This window comes from Anas acuta, chromosome 2, assembly GCF_963932015.1.
Source record: "Anas acuta chromosome 2, bAnaAcu1.1, whole genome shotgun sequence".
NCBI lineage: Eukaryota > Metazoa > Chordata > Aves > Anseriformes > Anatidae > Anas > Anas acuta.
In genome coordinates, this window is record NC_088980.1 from 22,919,987 (window position 1) to 22,932,051 (window position 12,065).

The 12,065-nt window shown below is 39.3% G+C and overlaps 1 long non-coding RNA gene across 1 annotated transcript; it reads right to left on the reverse strand.

The window, feature by feature from the left end:
• Positions 1–9,197: 9,197 nt before the first annotated feature.
• On the reverse strand, positions 9,198–10,669 carry LOC137852299 (uncharacterized). Its single transcript, XR_011093762.1, has 2 exons — positions 10,315–10,669; positions 9,198–9,500 (listed from the first exon to the last, which is right to left on the reverse strand). It is a non-coding gene; the product is annotated as an uncharacterized lncRNA (long non-coding RNA).
• Between the last annotated feature and the right edge of the window lie 1,396 nt (positions 10,670–12,065).

The following is a 12,065-nucleotide window of genomic DNA, read 5'->3' on the forward strand; positions in this document are numbered from 1 at the left end:
CATTTCCTAGCATGTTGCTCTTTTTTCATTGGTCCACAATTCCACTTTATATCTAAATATACTATATATAGTACATTTTGCACATTTGTTCTTTGTTCCCTTTATCTTCAAAGCCAGTTTTACAGGCCTCTCCGTAAAAGGCTTAATGACCAATAATTGATCATTACTGATTTGTTTATAGCCCATGAGCCTCTGTTTCCATTCTGTCTCCACACTTTCAAAACCTCTGCTATCATCCATTGCTTGTACTATATTAGTTTTAGTCTAGGCTCATAGCTGCCTCTACACAAAATAGCTACTACTCCTCTACTATTATGTACTGAAATCTCAACAGTACTATAGCAGTAGGCATTTTAATACACAACCCTACAAAGCTAAAAAAAAATTAAAGGAATTAGGTAATATTCACCTGGCAGGTAAATAATTGCTGTTATAACTCATCTGGCTGAAACAAAGCTCCAGGCAGGCCAAGACACAGCCAGCCTGACATGCCCTAGCTCTACGGCTTTGCAGACATAATGCAAAGGTTGTGACCTCTTACTAGCAAAGGTAACGCCACACTTATGGGGCTGTAGGGCTCTGCCCAGTGGAATTTCATGCCTCATCTATGACTTTGAGGCAGCAAAGAAGTCTTAGCCAAGGATTTCGTCAACCTTAGGAGAGACTCAAGGGGAGAAGAGGGGTCCCTGTGTTCTGGGTTGGCATGTACGGTCTGAAAACTTGTTCTTTCATTGTATGCTACATGCAGTTGACCAAGCCATGTTCTGACAAGAGGGCAAAGTAAAATCTCCTAGATAGAAAGTAAATGTTAAAAAGAACTTACATAATTCTTCACTTTCCTACTGTGTCCTGTAGCTTATCTATTCAGAGGAACCTCACTGACACAAAAAAAGAATGAAAATAGGTCTCATAATAATGAGGGCACATTTGGGTTTTCTAACAACCTGCTTTATGGGAAAGCATTCCTTCCAGACTTGAGCTTTGTGTTCCAGTTTGGCCTCCAGCTGGTCCAGGCCTGCCCTGCAAGGGAGAAGGTCAGGATTCAAACGGAGAAGAGGGAACATGCTGGGGTAGACCACAAACCATCCTCTTCCATCACCATTGACTTTTTATTTGCTCCTGTCTAGATGAGTTGTTTGAAACAACTGCAAAAGAAAGCAAGGATAAATTCAGTGCCATTTTCTTAAATAATTTCAAAAACTTAAAGCTCATTCCCAGGGTTTGTGTCCAGGAGGTGTCCCTCAGTCTTGTCTTAAATGCAACTACTTTTTCAGGTGTCTGCGGGAGAGAGGGAGTAGATGACAGAGGCCTGGACACAGGATATATTTGTGCATCCCCCAGCTGTCTGAGGATACTCTAAGTTGGGGAGCAGGCTACCAAACTTTCCTAATGGCTATGAAACCCCCACTTTTTGTACAGTGAAGTGAGAGCTAAGAGCATTGGCAGAGAATCCTCAGACAGATTTCTTCCCTCTGGTTGTATATCGTGGCCTTTTCTGCAGCACCCGTGTGCTCTGAATGGGTGACAACAGCACTACACAATAAAACTCTGGTGTAATAAATGACATGAACAATAAAACATCTGCCAGTAAGGAAAGTAACTGTCCCAGATAAATGTTGCAGGCATAGTGGAAACTCCTGCTGGTTTATTATAGCCAGTTTATAGGATTTATTTCTGTTTCCTCTGACACTAGGAAAAATGAAATTCTCAAAACATCTTTAAAACAGAAGAAAACCATTAAATATTAAATTACTTCTACAGTGATGGTTAATGTAAGCTTCTCACATCAAGAAGAGAAATTGGATTTAATCAGTTTCTTAAATTCCATTTCAAATCATTAGAGCTGCATATACTGAATATGCTTACTGAACTGAATATGATTTTTACTAAACAGAAGATATCCACTAAAGAAGACGTGTATTAAAAATGCAATTCCATGTAGCATTATATGAGAACCAGAATATAAAAACTTATATACATATATATATTATTTTGTTTATAGGATCTGGGATTATAAAATTATCAAGGAAAATGCACTGAAGTAATTAGGATGAATAGGCTTCTTCAAAAAAGATGAAGGGCTTGGTACTCTCATCCTTTGCATGCCATGTAGTCACTTACCTCTTATAACTTTCTGATAACCAAAAAAAAAATAAAAATGTTACTGTTTTGGTCTTGTAGAATGTAATTTCTAACATTTATTGACAAGTCTGTGTTTCTTTGAAATTAAATCCATATTGGTTTGGAAAATCTGATTTGTTATTTCAGTTTAGCCATATACTCACACATACACTTCATTGGTACCCAATAATCTCTTCTGATATAGAACTGTATTAAGCAGACTTGTTTCACAAATGCCATTAGGAAATAATGTTGATTTTTTTTTTTCCTAAAATAATATTTCCTACTTGTTTTAGCAATAATTGATAATATTAAGAGTAAAAAAGATAAATAACCTAAGCAGATTTTACGTAAAAGATAAATAACCTAAGCAGAGGTTTACGTAGGTGTAACCTTGTGTTAAATTTATTGTAGGAAAGACAAAACCTCTCAGATGAGACATTTTTTTTTTTTTTTTTAAAGATAGGAAGAATGCACCATACAGTGGAATTTTCTTTCATAAAACAAAGGTTTTATGCTGCTAATATATCATTTCATGTTTTTGATAACTGCTATCAAACACTTCCTGGAAAACTCTTTTAAAGGGAATCCACAGTGCTGGATCACTTTGGAAAACAGGACAAAGCACTTTGGAAATCACGCAAACAAACTGAGAAAGCAGTTGAAAGATCACCTTGGTCTTAGCCTTTCACAGAAGAGCAATGTGGAAGCCTGCTGAGGTCTGAGGATGCAACACACTGTTGTAAGAGTATATTATTTTCCTGGGAACTTCACAATGGCTGGGGAAGAGTTTTCGGAACTCAGTTCCTTTCTGAATTTGTTTAGAAACTTCAGAAAAATAAGTTAATTCCAAGGACAACTCAGAAACCCTTCTGAAACCATGGGAATCTTTACAGATCTCCCCTGCTGGATTTTTTTGCTGCTGACTGACCATATGGGCAGAAGAAAATCTCAAAAGTTGTGTTTGAAGTGATGTCAACCAAGATAGACTACCTCAGAGCAATAGGAATATGTAAAATACAACATCTACATTGTTTCTGAAGCCTTGTGCCAGTGTTTTCAAGATGTGACAAATACTTGACCAAACAGTTAAACCTGCTATCAATAAATATTTTCAATACCTGTTTTATAGTTGAAACAATGTGCTGATATGAGCCACATTTTCTTGGCATCATCAATGCGATTTCCTATAGGAAGTGTTTAAGCACTGGAATTTTGGCATGGCTTAGCAAAATGCTTTCAGTCTGGCCTTATGTTGCTCTGAGAGCCTAATGGTACTCACTAACATGGCAACTAGGAAGACTTCATTTCCTTCTTAGAAAGATGTCTTGTGAGAGGTTGGATACAGAATCAAACACAATATATGTTTCAGGATAAAGCAAAGCTACAAATGATTAAAAACTAATAATGTATTTTTCATGCCAAATATAGAACTAAGCTTTTTGGCTCCCGGTACCCATTTCTCTGATGACTTAGTGGTGGTGTCATTAATATTTAAAAGCTTTGGTATAAGTTGGTATAGTTAAAATGACATGAATTAGTAACCTGTCAGTGCAAATTGCTTTTTCCGTTCATTTGTGCCTTGTAATATTCTAAAAATTACTGGGTAGGAATTGACTTTAATTTTAATTATATGGATATGAGATAATGTATTGGTGGAATACTTATCTTTTAATTTTGGCCAAGGATGCAGATTGTCTAGAGGCATCCATGAAAGTTCCCATTGGCTTCAGCCATTTAAATTTGGGAACACAAATATATGTATCCCCTCACCACACTGGTTGGAATTCTTTTCCTGTGAGTTACTCAATACTTCCTGAGATTTCTATGTGCTCATGATGTAAGCAGGGCTGCAAGATCCAGCCATAGGTAATTGCATTATTCGAGCTTTAAAATGGCAGGTTAATATTACTCAGGAGGCAGTTTCACACAAACAGATAAAATCCTACAGGATTTTGCTGGGTCTCTGTTAGCAATCCAAATAAGGATAAAGGATATTTTCTTAAGTCATACAGCTGTGTGAACAATTGAAATCGATTGGAGCTGTTGTTGAGCTCTCTTGGATCCCTAGTCACACAGATATTTTTGGAAACGATTACACAGCTAAAGTAGCAAAGAAAGTATTAAGAAGGATTATGCTGATATTCTAGTTTCACTGTCTAGGGGTGAAACCACATCTCTTATCTATTCAACAGCAATAAAAACTGTTTTTTTTGAAAAAAAAAAAAAAAAAAAGAAAGTGTGATCAATACAGAAAAGATTTCATTGTATAATACATTTAGGTGTAACCCAGAGATTTGGCATGAAAAAAAACAACACACCCTCAATAGGAAGGCTCATAACTAATTCATTAGAAAAAAAGAAAAAAAAAAAAAAGACTATATTTCTTTTGGGAGGTTGGCCAATTTTGTTCACTCAGTTTTAAAATGTAGATTGTTTTCTATTTGTTCCTGCTATTCCTCCTCAGCTCCTTGCTTGAAGGCTGCTGCCTGTTCTCCTGCTGCCAACAGCCTGCTGCATTTTGTGCTGTGATGCAGTCTTCTGCTTACCCCTGGGTTTGGCAGCACTGCTTGTGTTGATAGTAACTAGGTTTGGCATTGCTTCTACAAGGAGTGCAAGGATTTGACAACACCCTATGTCGGAAGATAAAGTCCACATCAAATAAGACTAGGTCAACTTTCAGTAATCTGTTTAAAATGCCACTCTGGCGGCTTAAGAGACTCTTATTACTTACAGCTTAATTGAGCTAATATGAAAGTGTTTGACTTCTGTTTATGGCACCGTGATAACTGGGTATAACTCCAGCTGGCCATTCTGGTTATCATCACTGATGTCACTAATTAAGGCTGTTTGCAGAGAGCTCCCAGCTGCGCCAAAGAGCAGCCTGCAGCCACTGGGGCTGCCTGGGGAGCCTGGGGCCAGCAAGTCACCCTGCTGTCACCTTTGCTGGCACTGTGGCTGGGTGCGGGGACATGGGGTGGTGGCAGGGTGTGCACACAGGCACGGTAGCACGGAGGCTGCACCTGCCAGTGTGGGGTGCTGCTGGTTTCAACCAAGGTCTGCGTGCAGAGTTGCACGTCCACACCATCAGCCTTTCTCCATGTGGGAGCACCAAGCAGGGGAGCCACAGCCTCGAGGACGAAGGTAGCACCACTGTGCTATTGCAACCTGGTTTGGCAATGTATAGTATAACTGTAACACTGAAAAAGGTCTTCTGTATGTGTCCTGCTGTATGCTATTGCAGTCATCAGTGCCATACCAAATGCCTTTGTAAACTTTTCAGTCTTCATCTTTGCCTGGCTTTGGATTTCTGTCTGCTCTTCTCCATTTAGGATTTTTTTTTCATGACCTCATTGTCACATGGTTTGGAAATTGTGCTCTACTTTTCTGGTCTAGAATACTAGATACCAATAGTTGTTAAGATGTAGGATTTAAAACTAGCAGTTGCTGTATGTTAGAAGAAGCATCAAAAGAGAAGAGAATAATAAGGACCTGTATGTACCTGTTTTCTTTTGAGAAGAATAATGCTGATACTTCTGCTGTGATTGATAGCAATACATAAAACATAAATATCTGTGGTTCCAAAAGCTGTTGCTAGCCATGACAACCTTGCCTGAACTGATGAATGTTCAATTTCTGTAGAGATAATATAATAACATATTAGAAACATCCTTTAAAATAATAATGACTTACTCCATTTGAATGATCTGAAAGCCTTAAAGAGGGAACAAATGTGTACTGAAAACACTACAATGCTTCTGTGCTCAACAGTCATAAATATATTTTAAAAATCTCATCTAGGTGGTTGGCTGACAATTCAATTATTCAACTTGGTGCTGGAGAACATCATAACAAAATTTGTCTCTGTAGTGACACGATAGTAAATCTGAAGTAAAAGATGTCTTTGGAATGAACAAAGAATCTACTTGTTAATTTTATTTATGTGATATCAAAGAATAAAAACACAGCCAATTCACCTACTCCTGTGATGCTTCTCATTCAGCAGTCTAGAGTGCAAAAAAGTAGGAATTTCATGTTCATTTTCCTGTCTCTTTTCAGAATGTGCCGCAAGTCTTTGCAGAATATTTGTACTGGATAAATGGTGGGCAATCAGCCCTTAAAAAAACAGGAGCCCCCAGGAGGACATGCACAAAGACAGAGAGGTTTCTGTGGTATCACATGTTGCTGAGCTGATGTCTGCCAAGCCCAGGCCAGCCCAGGAGCTGCGTGGCTGTGGTGCTGTGGATGTGGTCAGTACAGTGGCTGTTCTGTCTGGGCAGCCCGCTATGAGTATCTGTATCTGACCCTGTGTTTATGGAGTCCTGTATATCATGACACAGCCCTCAGGCCTTGTAAAGTCCACCCCTGCTACCCATTCACCCTCCACTAATTGTATAAGCACCAGAAACAACCCTGAGTCATATACACTGAAGGTTCCTCTGGGTGGCTGAGACCCATTTCTGACAAGATAACGTGCAGCCCTTCTATTCCACTTACACTCTGCAATCTCTGGCAGTTTAAAGTTGGGCATGGCTTTTTTAACTTGAAATAATGCAAGATTACCATGGATGGTCATCCCTTGTTCTAACTGTTGGTAGTCCACCTCTAGTCCTCCAGGTTCCTAGGGAGAAAGCAAGTGAATACATTCATTTTGAAATCCTTACACTCTTCTGCCATTGACTGTAAAGGTAGGAGGAACATATGTGCAGACCAGTGTGAAAAATCATAATTTAAGTATTTCAAATTCTTAAAAGATTCAAATTCTGCCCTTTGTTCTTTGTTCAACTTCTGCCAGAAGTTGACCTTTGCATTTCCATCTATGTGCAAAGAAAAAAAAAAAAGGCTACCATATAGACAAATGACAGTTAATGGAAAAGCCCCAAAACAGTATGGAGAAAATAAAAACCTCAGATATTACTGAATTGTCAGAGATCAGGCCAATGCCCAAAGACCAAAAGGAGGAGGAAGAAGTCATACCAGTAGCTGAAATGAAAAGCCAGAAGAAAGCAAACAGGTAGGGTTATGTGGCTTGTTGCTGACTGTGAGAGACAGAGCAACCATCTGAAGCTAGGTGTCCTTTGTCTGCTGCCTCTGGAAGAGCTTGTTTTACAGGAGGCAGCACTCAGCACTTCGCAGGGGGGACAGCTATGGGCAGATTTGCAAGACAGAGTACACCACATGAAAGGGTTCTTTGAAAAATGTAACCAAATTTATAGATGAGGGTGATCTTTTTCCTGAAGTCTTTTGGCTTTATATAAAAGCACTCAGACCTCACATGGTGAACACATAGCACACAAAGTTGCTCTTTCTTTCTGAGACTTAGTCATGCGTCAGGGTTGCAGAAAGTGATAGACCTTACACTTTAGAGGGGTCACAATTCATGAGCTTAGCAGCTACTAACATCAAAATATGGCAACATTTCTTGTGCTCCTGCATTATTTCACAGTCTTCTCTGGTATTATTCTTCTGCTGGTATCACTCTCTGCAAAGAGGTTTTGTTATTTTTCTGGATATAACTCTTATAAAAAGCATTGTGCTGTCAAAGATTAAAAGATTACCATGTAGATAAGACAGGAGAAAGGAGTAAAAATCGTATTTGCAGAGAAATGCAATAGGTCAGCTGAGTGCAACACGCTTTCAGGAGCCACTCTATTTGTACTGATAATTTTTGTTTCACTCATGCATAACAATGGATAACGCAAATGTAAGTTTAGCATAGCACTCTCAATACACAAAAGTTGGACTTTAATATTCCACCATGTCAGCAGTAAACGGAGGAGCAGAAAACTGTGTTTGTATTGATTCCCTTCTGAGAACCTGTGAGCGCTCCCGGCAGCTCACTTCACACACGCTATCAGCCTTCCCTCGGCCAGCAGGGCTGCAGCAGGAGCTTGTGATAGCAGCTGGGTTGGAGGGTGGCGTGCAGGAAAGCAGGAATGAGTCAAGGAAAACACTTGCATGTCTCGATAGGTGACGTTTTGACAAGCACGTAGGTCTCGATTCACCTTTGTGAGTGCAGATGAACTTTGTGAACGTGGTAAGCTGAGGTAAGGTGAGGTCAGCGGGAGGGGGCTGAGTGCCACTTGCTGCTGCTGCTGTGCTGCTTTTACTCTGCGGATGTTTGCAAGGCCAGCAGTGGTACCACGGGGTGTCTGGAGTCATGCTTAGAAGTGTTGGTCCTGCTTGCAGGAAATAGCACTTAATTACCCTAACCCCTGAATTTGCCCTACATCATGGCTGCTGCTCAGGGTGTGACTGCAGCAACTCCAGAGGAGTGCCAGGGCTTGGGATGAGCTCTGGGCCATGCATACCATCCCTTTAGATGTGGCTTAGGAAAATAGATCTTAGCTATGAATGAGGCTCGTGGAAACCACCTCTGCTGGTCCACAGCAAAATAGCTGCTGACTTCAGTAAAGAGCCAAGTCCAGGCTGTTGGTCTTACAGTGGTTCACAATACAGATTCACTGTAGTCATTTCAGCAAAAATGGGTGCGTCCTGAGGGCTCTATTACTGCATTTTTTAATTTATTTTATTTTTTCATTTTGAGAAGTAGAAGAACCTGCCTTTCATCAGTACTGTGCAACAGTGCCCTTCTGCACAGGACATCAGGTCAGGCCAGGACAAACAGCATGGAGTCGGGGGAATGGACATGGAAGTGTCTGGGCTGTGTTTCCGTTGGACCTCCCCACTTCCAAGTCTATTTGAGTGATGGTTAATTTGAATGACATGCAGAGCGAGATGAATCATGAAGAATAAAAGATTAGCACATTAACTGGAAAGAGAGTTAGGTGGTACGCATGAAAACATTCTGTGTTTCTCACTGCCTTTCTTGCTTTATGAATACAAATTATTTTTTATAAATCTTTTGATGCGCCCTGGAAGGAATAATGTAAAATAATGTAAATTATTATTTTTTTCCTCCTTCAACTGATTACTCATCATTATAGCACAAAAACATTGGTCTGCTTAGAAGGAAATCCAGTCCTGCTAATTCTTTCCATGGTTTTATTAGTATAGTCTGTATTTATGATTTTTCCAGAAACAGTTTTATTACCACACCCTCTCACTATTGTGAGTTTTTCTTTTTTTTTTTTTTTCCTTGATCTCTATTACATTATCTTTGTTTTGATGATGGCTGTCATTATGTATCAATTCAAACAGGTCTTCAAGGAGTATTGTGCTCAGGTTGTTTTCTCTCATCACAGTGGGCAGCTGCTTTTCTTTTCTATTTTCTGTTAAGGTGCCATTTCTTTCAGTCACAAGGGTGTATTTTTGCTGGTGTAGATAATGAGTGCAAGATTAACTCACAAGGCAGGCACTTGCTGGGAAGCTTAACATTAGCTCATGAAATCGAAAGCCTCATACTGTAGCTGAATTTCCTGGAAAAAAAATGAAATTAAATGAGCTTCTATTGTTACAAACCAAAAGGACCACAAACTGTCAAGAAATGCACGTTCACATTCTAATAGATATATTATTTATCTAATAAATATATCATAATTCATACTTACATGAATCATCTCTCTCTAACATATATATATATAAATACATACCAGAATAAATATATCAGAACTCTCTCAAATTTCACTGACAATTTTGAGGTGTCAGCACTTGTGACTTTTCAGTGTTCCTCAAAAGAAGCAGCTGATTTTTAGGAAAGAAAGAAAATTCAGCAGTCTTGTGCCTATTTTATTTTTGGAGACTTTCACCTCCGTATTGGTAACTGAGCATATGATAATCTTGAAAGGGAGTAAATTAGGAGTATTCAATCATTCTAAATAAATATATACAGATTAAAGCCTGAAATTTTCTTCTTAAAGCAGCTAGTTCCAACCCACAATACTTTACAGAAGATTTGCAAAGTTTTTAGAAAAAAAAATGAATAAGAATAGTATCTTTAATTATATGAATAGAGATGAATTGATTATCACTATTACTCCTCTAAAGCATCTGGTTTGCAGTTTTAAAAGGCTGTAAGCTTCAGGGTCTGGAAGGAGGTAGATCTGTTCTGGCATCAGATCTGGCACTGTTTTTATCTTATTACTTCCCTGAAGAGAAAGATAAAGGCAAAAGGAATTTTCAATTCTTCTAGCTAGAGGAAACTAATGGGGTGGTGACTCAGAGACACAAGTGCATGTACCCATAAAGGAAAACCAAAATGGGATATGGGTGCTAAGTCCAAATCCCTCTCACCTCCTGAGACTGTGGCAAACAAGAGGTGAGGAGGGACAGTTGGAGTCACTCTGTCACACTCACAGATATGGGGATTGCTGATCTCCACAGTCCAGGTAAATGCAAACCAGAGTACCTCTACTCCTACAAAGCCAGGCTGCAAGCTATAATCCTTCAGTCGTTGCTTCCCATTAACATAGATGTCTGCAGGTGAGGGGACCAATATATCTCAAAGACGGTGAGTCACAGCTGCAGATAGTAGCTTCAGCAATGCAGTTTTCAGCTGTTACAGCATGTCTTTCATGATGTCTACTGTGGCATAGGTACACCTGCCAGAGTTCAGAGAGCCTCCTTGGTGGGGTCTATGGAGGCTCCACAACAGCCCCAGCTACCACCATAACCAAGGTGAGTCTTTAGCACTAGCAAAATCAAATGCAAAACAAAGCACAGTAGAAATGACTGTTTTTTTTTGTTAAAGACTTGGCTGGCAATGGAGTATTTCTTGCTTTCAAATCAGATTATGAATTTTACATTGGAGGAATTGTTGGATGAAGCACACAGATGGTGTTGGGAGCTTGCTGAAAGCATCATTGTCCCATGCAACATTGTCCAAATGAAAGCAAACATAGTTAGCGTGGTATTCTGAGTGTTGGTTGGCTCTTCTCACCTTGTGTATTTGTCAACTGAAGTCATGCTGACCTGTTTTCTTGGGGCTTAAATGCTTATATAAACTAGATGCCAAGACTGTAGTGTAATTAAAGTACTAATTACTACTTTTGACATATATTTCTAGTAATGAGGGTTGTTTCTAGAATGCCTTTGATGCTACTTTGCAAGGGTGCTGAGTTGTTTCTTTTCCATTATTTTTGAATGCTGACGTTTGCTTGTTCTGTACTTTTAGATGTAGGAATATAACGGTAGACAGTAAAGCAAATTCAGACATTGGTTTTATATGTAATACGAGGCATAAAGTAAACCAAGCGGTAGATTTTTTGCTATGGGGAAAATATATTTCTGTTTTTCTCAGTAGTTTTCAATGCAATACCCTTATTTAATTTACTGTTCTTGTATCCTTAAAAACAGGCCAAGAATCACCTGAAGGTAAAAGAAGTTGAGAATCATAACTAAACATAATCATGACTCTCTTGCCAATTTCTAACAACAGCCTCCTTGTCTGTAGTCTTTTTCTTCCTCCTGCATTTTTGCTCCCCATATTAAGACAAGGACTGTTCACATGTGAGTGTGAAATATATTTATCTTCTGCTCTACAGTGAAAATGAAATCATGAAATAATAAAAGGAAATCCTGTAGAAAACACTAAAAATTGTAACAAATTTTTCACAAATGCTGAGGTTTGGTAACGAGCTAAGGAAGTATTATGGGTAGGTGTGAAGAGCAAAACTACAGTAAGGGGTAGGGTAGGCATGTCATTTCAAAGGACGTAGCTGTAAGAAGCTCACTTATAAAAGTTATATAGAGAGGTAGAAGCTATGGATCTTTGAAACACGAAGGGATATATGTATCCTAAAAATAGCAAGGAGGTGCAAAGACTTGCTCAGCATGAGCTTGCAGTGCTGCAGGCTTGGGACCACTGCCTGGGGGTAGCTCTGCAGCCAAGGCCCTGAGACAGCTCCCATCAGCCCTGGAAGGATCAGGGCCTGCTCCTGATGAACAACATCAGCAGAAGTAATCACCTCCTCTTTCCAGTGAGTATTAAACCACATCTGAATTACTGTGGCTGGTCTAGGTGCCCCAACAGAAGAGAATTATAG